Source organism: Macrobrachium nipponense, chromosome 1, assembly GCF_015104395.2.
Source record: "Macrobrachium nipponense isolate FS-2020 chromosome 1, ASM1510439v2, whole genome shotgun sequence".
NCBI classification, from domain to species: Eukaryota; Metazoa; Arthropoda; class Malacostraca; order Decapoda; family Palaemonidae; genus Macrobrachium; species Macrobrachium nipponense.
Window position 1 is genome coordinate 99,368,587 of NC_087200.1, and position 8,961 is coordinate 99,377,547.

The window sequence follows — 8,961 nt, forward strand, 5'->3', positions numbered from 1 at the left end:
ACATATTTGTGTATCTGCCTGCGTTAACAACGTAAATAAATGCATTCATTGGTAAACGTACGTACGTGAACATGACTGTCTGTGAATACATATGCGATGTGCATAAATGAATCAAAGTAGATATGTATGTTAATACCATCACTGAAAAGGTCGTAAGCCTTTCGGCAGTTCTCCTGTACATGTACCCTGACGACCCTGCCAATGCCTCGCATATGCCTTTTATACTCGGAACCTATGAGCTACGGCGTATGGCGACTCTGTTGCCTCCGCCCATCACCATATACGCTGGGTTTGCCGAAGATATCTATTTTCTTTGTCTCCGTGGGCCGCGGGTCTGATAGAAAATATTTCATTTGATGATCTCTCTCTCTCTCTCTCTCTCTCTCTCTCTCTCCTCTCTCTCTATATATATATATATATATATATATATATATATATATATATATATATATATATATATATATATATATATATATATAGTACTGGTAATCTTCTTAGGCACGAAGATATGGTAATTCAGTTGTATTCCACATAGGAAAATGAAAATGGTATGTCTCAGAAAATGCCCAACAGTTTCGCCCGCCATTGGACCATTGGACCATTGGTGGTGAGACATACCATTTTCATCTTCCTATATGGAATACAACTGAATATATATATATATATATATATATATATATATATATATATATATATATATATGTGTGTGTGTGTGTGTGTGTGTGTGTGTGTATGTATGTATGTATATTCTTTTACTTAACATTCATAGATAGGTACTGTAGATATTCATAGAAAAGGATAGCCTCTCGAGTGTTGCCCAGCCTAACCTCCTAAGGCATAGTCATGATGTTCGACAGGTTTTGTATTGAGCATAAATTTTGTTGGCTGAATAACTGATGAGTTTCAGTTCTTGTCATTTGACGTAATTGACTTGAGATATTAACTGATACAAAGGAAGAGGAATTATAATGGAAAAAGTATCAAAATATTGTTCCCTTCTCCCGAAGCGTTTTGTTGTTATTCGACCGAGATTAGGTTGCAACTTTAGGCAGAGGAGCATGAGGTTGGTTACCATCCTTATTACTAATAACATATGCTGAGAACGAGTGTGAAAATGCAGATTTTAAAGCTGTTCCTAAGGTGTCTTTCCTGAAATAAGCCCACCATTTTTTTTTAAAGGAAGTTTGTAAAGCAAATCAGATTATCTTTCGCATCCCCAATGAGATGCCAAGAGGAACAAAGAATAGAAATAAAAATCCCAAACTGGATTGCGTTGAGGAGGTTAGTGAAACTTAAGGAAGGGGCAGTCCATTTAGTTTTAGCTACCCTAATACCGTCGGTTATGCTGTCTCTTAAATGTTTTACTTTATAAAGGAAACTTCCAAAGAATTGGCTTGTTTATGATAGCGTGAAATGTGGCTTTCAAGGGAAGAGGTCTGTCTTAGAGAAAAATCCAACAAAATCCGAAAACTCGATGAGATACGCGCACCACAACTTTGATGTTTTTAGTCATTCAGTACTATAACTTCAGTGTGAACTGATATGCGCTACAAAATAATTAATGACGTAAGCGTCGTTTCAAAGGTCAGATACTCGAAGCTGCTCTAATCAAGAAGACTGAACGCATGAACTTCTTACTGTTTCATCGAGACAATAGAAGACTGGGCAATTCTTATGGATCCTGTTTTAAAGATGAACACTCAGCAGGAACCTGACGAATTCTAAATCCATTGTTGACTGACAAGTAGTGTATAAATAGTGCTCAGTTTTATCCCCGTTGTTCAGTGTGTGCGGGGATTTTTCGTCGTCATTGTCACTCTTAGAGTTTTGGGCTTTATTCAGATTACTCAAGACCACCGCGCGCTCGCACACACACATGTATACGTATGTATGTATAAACAATTAATGGTCCATTTAATTTCAAAGGACCCTGGTCTAGTGAATTTACTAACAAGGAAATAATATGACCCACTATTGTGCTACGGTAACTTACTGTGGGCCGTTCAAACGCGGCCGTCGGTCTTGGCCTTCATTTCAGTAGCACGAAATCAAAGATATATTTCAGTTGGAAGGCTGCTGACGTAATCCTTTCATTTAACCGTGACTCAGGGCACCCCCACCAGGGTCCCCCAGGTGTGGTGATGTGCAAAAAGCACAAACAGTATTCGTTTTACCTTATTCGGAGTCATTGGATTCAGCGTCTTGTTCTAATAACTTCTTCAGATCGATGCAACTGGTTGCGACCAGTGAGCTGTTGGGCGAGAGTGCAAGGCAATGGATGGAGGGAAGTTCTGAATGGGGTGTTGAACAACTTTTGAGCCGGTACAGCCACCTGATTAAATCCAAGGATGCCAGATTTTTATATTATATCCCGTCTAGATAATGCTTCCTAACAAATACATAGAAAAGTAACCTTCATGCAGTATTTTCTAGTTACCATGTCTCTGTAGCACGTTCCTTTTTAGAATGTCTCACTGTTATAGCGTTAGTATGTATTCTTGGGTTGTCCTGACTCAATAAGTAATACCATGGTGAATTTGCTCTCGTCCGCTTCTGTAATAAGAATTTTTGAGCATATTGTGGAACTTGGATATGCAAAATAAAATTGGAATTGGAAATTTTCAGTTTCCAGGGACAATAATTATAAAATGTTATCTAAACAATAATTTAGGTGGTGATATTTTCTTTCTAATCGTATATTAGGAAACTGAGCGTCGTCAAAACTCAAAAGTGCATGTCTTGACGACATGTGTCAAACCATCATTGTACAGGTAACACTTGCTGCTTTCGCAATTTGCGTTGGACGTGCTTCTGTAATTGCCTGTCCGGCTGTTTTGGTATAAAAACCACGTTTCCCCAGTTTTGGAGAAAACTAACACGGCCTCCAACTTGGGGTTATGGATGTTGCTAAATTGTTCAGAAGTTTGATATCAACCAGGTCCATAACGCCTTTGTACAATGCAACACTTCTCAACATAGGCACAAAATGTAAATTGGATGAATGTAAGCCAAGATCATAAGGGCATAATGGATACTGATTTTTGTAGACCTATACGATAGCCTGCTAAATATCCCAATTATACTATAAGGCTACCGTTCACGTCAGTGGCTAACATAAGGAAGTAACGTGCCACGCTAAAAAGCAGTGAAAACTATCAGGGAAATTGAGTAGGCAAGACCATTTTCGTAGTGTTTAAGGCACGCTGAACAATATTCACCCAGTAACATTTATAAATTTGACGATTTCGTTATCTGATATAAATAGTAACCGTCGATCGACATGCATGTGGTCGTCGTTGCACATACTGCACACTTATTATTTACATGCATCTTAAATAAATAGCTGCCACAATATAGCAAAATAACGTAGCATCCCATATATTTTAAGAAAGAGAATGTGTTCAGCCTTAGATACGCTGAAAGAAAACGAATTAGGTACTTTTTAACCGGGGAACTACAGTAGACTCGCAGTCTCGTCAAGAATTTTTGACATATTTTGCGGTATATGAATATGATTGATTAATAGCTTCCCACTTGCTGTTATTTGAAATTACCGTTTATAATAAATTAAAGTAAACTTGGCAATTTCTCTCTCTCTCTCTCTCTTCTCTCTCTCTCTCTCTCTCTCTCTCTCTCTCTCTCTCTCTCTCTTTATACTTGAGACAAATCCCGTTTTAACAGGAGAATTTAAAAAAAATATTTTATATATATATTCTATTATTTATCTACTTATTTACAAAAACCATAAATGATACTGTGGTAAGAACGATGTGAGGACACGATTGTTGCGATACAATATATATGTATGTGTGTGTGTGTTTAACGGGAATTGACATCGATAATAAATAGTCAGAGGAATCAATTGTAGTGCAGTATTCCGTTTTGATAGATGTGAAGTCAGCATCCTAATGCTTCGAGCTGTCATTTACTCTTGTTTTATTTGATTATTCATCTATTCTTAACGTTTATTTTCAGTCCTATATCAGTTGTTCCGGATACGTTGAAAAATCATTCATGTATCAGTATTTTTCTCTCACTGTTTTTGACTCCCACTCCGAGCGAATAGCGTTCGATGCCTGAACCGGACGAAACTATACGAAATTGGGCCTTCCCTTCAAGGTCCACGATGCCTCTATGCACCTTAGTAAAATATGAATGCCTACTTTATTATTAGTCGGCCGCTGCCGGTTGCAAATGTAGAAAGAGATGAAACAACCGAGAGGAAAACAAATGTGAATGTTCCTTACTTCGTCTGCTCTAAATTAATACAGTCAAATTTTGTGTCAATGTACTAGAGAGAGAGAGAGAGAGAGAGAGAGAGAGAGAGAGAGAGAGAGAGAGAGAGAGTAAGGGAACCCGTTCCAGGTCTGATATCGCTACCGGGTCATAACAAATAAGCATATAGGAAAATTAACCATAAAGCGCAATACAGACCAGAAATTGAGTCAAACTTTGATCATTTCCCGTGATAACAACAGGAAATTTAACCTTGATTCAGAAAGTTGAAACGGGACGCGTCTCTTTCAAAACTTTATGTACATAATATCTGAGAATAAAGAATAATTGTGATTTGGTTTCCCACAATAAATATGAACACAGAAAAACATTACTGTGAGACAGGCTGTTTGTACGTACAATTCAGGCAATGTTTAATGCATAGCTGTATATACTCCTTTACATGAGAAAATTAACCCAACACACACAAACACTCAGACAGTATATATATATATATTATATATATATATATATATATATATATATATATATATATATATATATAGTTATATATCATATATATTATAGTTATATAATATATATATACATATTTACACACACACACACACACACACACCTTTCTCCACTTTGGAGAGATGGTGCTGATACATAGGTAGAGCCTTTTGGTTTTTGTAGCCATTCTCTTTCAGAATGAAGTTACTTGCCCCACACCGGTTTCCTTGAACCCAGGAGAAGCTGGCAAGTAACTTACAGCTTAGCGGACTTGTCAGCAGCTGTGTGGGAAAAGAACCTTTTTCAGGAATGGGGCTGAGAGCCTTCCCAAGTTCACAGGGAGGATAAGACTGTTTCAGTGAAGTCCATCAGACCCTGATCAACCTATGAAATCGAGGCCACAGAGTCAACTCAGAAATAAGATAAAGAAAAAAAGTGGGTTTATTCAGTAAAAACGAGAAACTACAAATAGACATGGAAATGGAGTCTGGAAGAAGTCACTAGGACCCCTAAATAAAGTGACTCCTTCGGTTCAAGGAACAGTGGCTGGAGTTGAGTTGGCAGTTAAAAGACAGTGACGATTCCTTGCAATGGACTCAGTCCGGATAAAAAGGAAGTTAAAGTAAATTTCATTACAAATGTGAAGCAATAAACCAAACGGATCCATTCAGGGAGGGTCCGAGGCTACACTCATTGGGATGTCGAAAGGATGCATAGGCAGTGTCTGCTAACTATAAGGTATGTAAGGTGCCACAAACTTACAATTAATTATATATATCGTAGCAAATGACATCCTGGGTCACATTCAGAAAAAAAACCTCGTCAGAACGTCGACTCCCAAGCAAAAATGTGTGGTCATAAATCGGTTTTGCTGCTTTCTTGCAGTCTGCGTCGCATCCTCAGGAATGGCTTGAACAAAACGCATCCGCTGTCTCACCTGTCACAGACCGAACGCTCCAATCAGCAGTCACTTCGGGAACACCCACAACAACACAACAGGCAACGACAGAAATCGGAGAATAAGAGCATTTTCTAAACCAAGACATTCACGGTTAGAAATTCTAGTGATCCCTTATACCGCCGGTAAATAAACCAATAAATAAACCTTCCAGTCACTGAGAGATTCAGTCTATTTTTGCTGCCAGTTAAAAGAAAAAGAAAAAAAAATTCACGGTTGTCTAATGAAATAGAGTATGTATCCTAGCTTTTCAATAAATAACCGTTTCGCCTGTGCTGCGGTAATTTTTAATTTACAAGTTCATAGATTGACGGATCTTCCCCGAAAATAGTGCAATTCGTATGAAGCTTTATGATGGGAAACACCTTTGACTGTATCTCGTATAGTATGACAAAGCACTCGAACCGTTGTTTAGAGTACCCACATCTACTATTAGCGTTTAAAGTAAAGTGTTTGATAAACCATGAAAGGAATTTTTCCATAACAAGCCAATCTGAATACGGCATATTTTTCGTCCTCTTGGTATCATCTCGTTGGCTGGTACTAGACAGTAGCTCTCAAGTCCAGAGTAAACGTTTGGCATTTGTTTATTTGTTTACAACTGACACGTAAACTCACGTGTACACAGACATACCACGAAGCACGAACTCCCGTTTTTCTCAACTGACCAAAACTTGAACGATGATACGGTCACATATGCGTAGTAGACACGTGTATTCTCTCTCTCTCTCTCTCTCTCTCTCTCTCTCTCTCTCTCTCTCTCTCTCCTCACGAGCCTTGCGATTTATGTCGAGATTGTAACTTGAGTTCTTGCCAAACGTAAATATAAGCAAGGGAATACGGAGTATACTTAAAAGAATAGAGAGATTACTGAGCAAGTATAAATGTATTTTCGTAAGAAGCAAATTAATTGGTTAGATCTTTCAATTTATGGAGGTCAAGGCGTCCGTACAGTCAGCGTCTTAAATCTCGGGACGGGGCCCGGTTTCCATCTCCGGCGTGGCAGGTGGGAGATTTAGGTGCCAGGTGAACTCGACTCGAATTGCATTTCTTGACATTGTTAGGATTCCCCGTTATGCATAGCCACACTTCAAATCACTGTACGAATTATCATAATTATCTTTGTTTCGTCGGGCAACGCTTTGGTAACGTGGTACCCAAAATAAGTAATGCTTTACAGTATATATGATAAGTGAAAGTTATTATGATTTTACTAGCTTTTGAAAGTTTTTTTTCGGTTGCCGTCACGTCGTGGATTCCAGGTTGTGCAGATAAGCCCACGTTTACCTAAGATGTAAAAAAAGAGAGAATTATCTTTGGGGTTGTGATATAGAGGAATTAATAGATTTGTCTGTACCTCACTCCTTCTATTTATCTGTTTGAAGCCGGTTGGTCAAATGGAAAACTTTTTCTGTAGGTTTTAAATCTCGAGATTTAAGTGAAAGAGAGAGAGAGAGAGAGAGAGAGAGAGAGAGAGAGAGATTTTGATAATTCATTATAGGAAACGACATGAGGAATGGTGGGGATGGGTTGCGAGGGGAAGTTAGGCGATGGGAGGCCGGGGGAAGGGGCAGGGGGGTATCATGGCAACATTCTCGTTTCTTTTGGTTACCATGACAGCTGTGCCGCCATTACTTTGGGTCTTTCCCTTTGTAAACAAATTCGAGATGCAGCCAAGGGGAAAGTGTCTATTGTCTTTTGCTTTTTGTAATAAGTTTATTTTTTTAAAATTCATTTCTATATCACAAACTGTGTTTCATTATTATTATTATTATTATTATTATTATTATTATTATTATTATTATTATTATTATTATTATTATTATTATTATTATTAATTCAAAGTTAGCTGTTAATACCTTTATCATGAAATCAGAAGAATACGTATGCATGGGCATAATTATTAATTATGTCTTTTTTCAGGAATACCTTGTGAATTATTAAAACATTTGGGAGAAACCTGTCGTGGTGCCTAGTAATGTGACATGTGGAGAAGAGAGGAAGGCGTTTTTAATTATAGCCCCGGTCCACGAAGCGAGACATTTCAGCTCCCGGAAATTACTCTTCTTCCTCCTCCTTCTTCTTGTGACACCTGACAGAAGTAGCTGCCAAAACCTTAGCCTGAATTACCCGAGAGAGTGATCACCTCTAAGCCCAAAGCTACACTCCGTTCATGACGACCTAAGCCGCCACATCCGCCCCCCCCCCCCCCCTTTCCCCCCCACAAACAAAGAAGAGGGGTAGTGGTGAGGCCATCAGTGCAACTCGCGTGGTGCACTGTAGGCCCCTAGGTGTATCCACTCTTTTATTCTTTTACTTCACCTCCATTCCCGTTTCCTTTCTTCAGTCTTCCTGTGCAACCTCTCTAACTGTTATTCCTTGATGCAACTGTTAGGGTTTCTCCCAGTTCCACCTCTAGATCCTTGTCACTTCGTTTCATTCATTTTCTGGGTCTTTTTCTCCTGCTGTCCAACCACTCCAACTCCCTCTTTTCATTGTCTGAAGCTGAAGAGAAGAAATTGCCCAATACTTCGTTTAACATCCTAAATTTCATAAATCAATCAGTTAGTCAATGGTTAAGGTAAAAAGTAATCGGTCATAAAAACTGCAGCAGGTGACCTTGATCGTGATTCATGCGGCAGGTGACTTTGAAAATGACACCTGCAGGAATACAGGCAGTCATTGGCGCTCAGTTTATTTTTTGCTGTTTGATGAGACGAGGGAAAGCAACGTGCGGAAAGAAGCGAACCGCATGTGATGGCTGGCACGAAGCGAAGGTGTGGGTAGTGCGTTTGGGAGTGTTGGTTCCCTGGCAGGAAGGGGGCGTGGGTATCAGTGGGTCGTGGGATTATTTTCCCCACCGGTATGCGGAATGTGTAAGTAATGAATATGCGTTTAGAGAAAATGTTCGGCATGAATGATGACTTTTGCTCTTCATCTTACGAGGTATGCCCTCCTTCATTAGCAGCCTCTTCTCTGTTTTATTATGAAAGGGGGGGACGGGCCATTTCTTCTGTTATAGGCTGAGGAGTTATGCAGGCTGTCATCGCCTTCTTCTCTTACTCGCTCCGCCCCTCCTCCTTCCTTTGCTGCACCAGACTTAAAAGCTTTGGCACTCGACATGATCGTAGGTGAGGGGAGCTGGGGGCACAGAAGGGCAGTCACTGAGTGTGTGTGTGTGTGTGTGTGTGTGCGTGTGTGGTTAGCCAAAGCTGTGGTTGCTTCAGTGTGGCTGTAGTCGTGTGTGTTAATGTAGTGCTTCTGGGTGCTTCTCT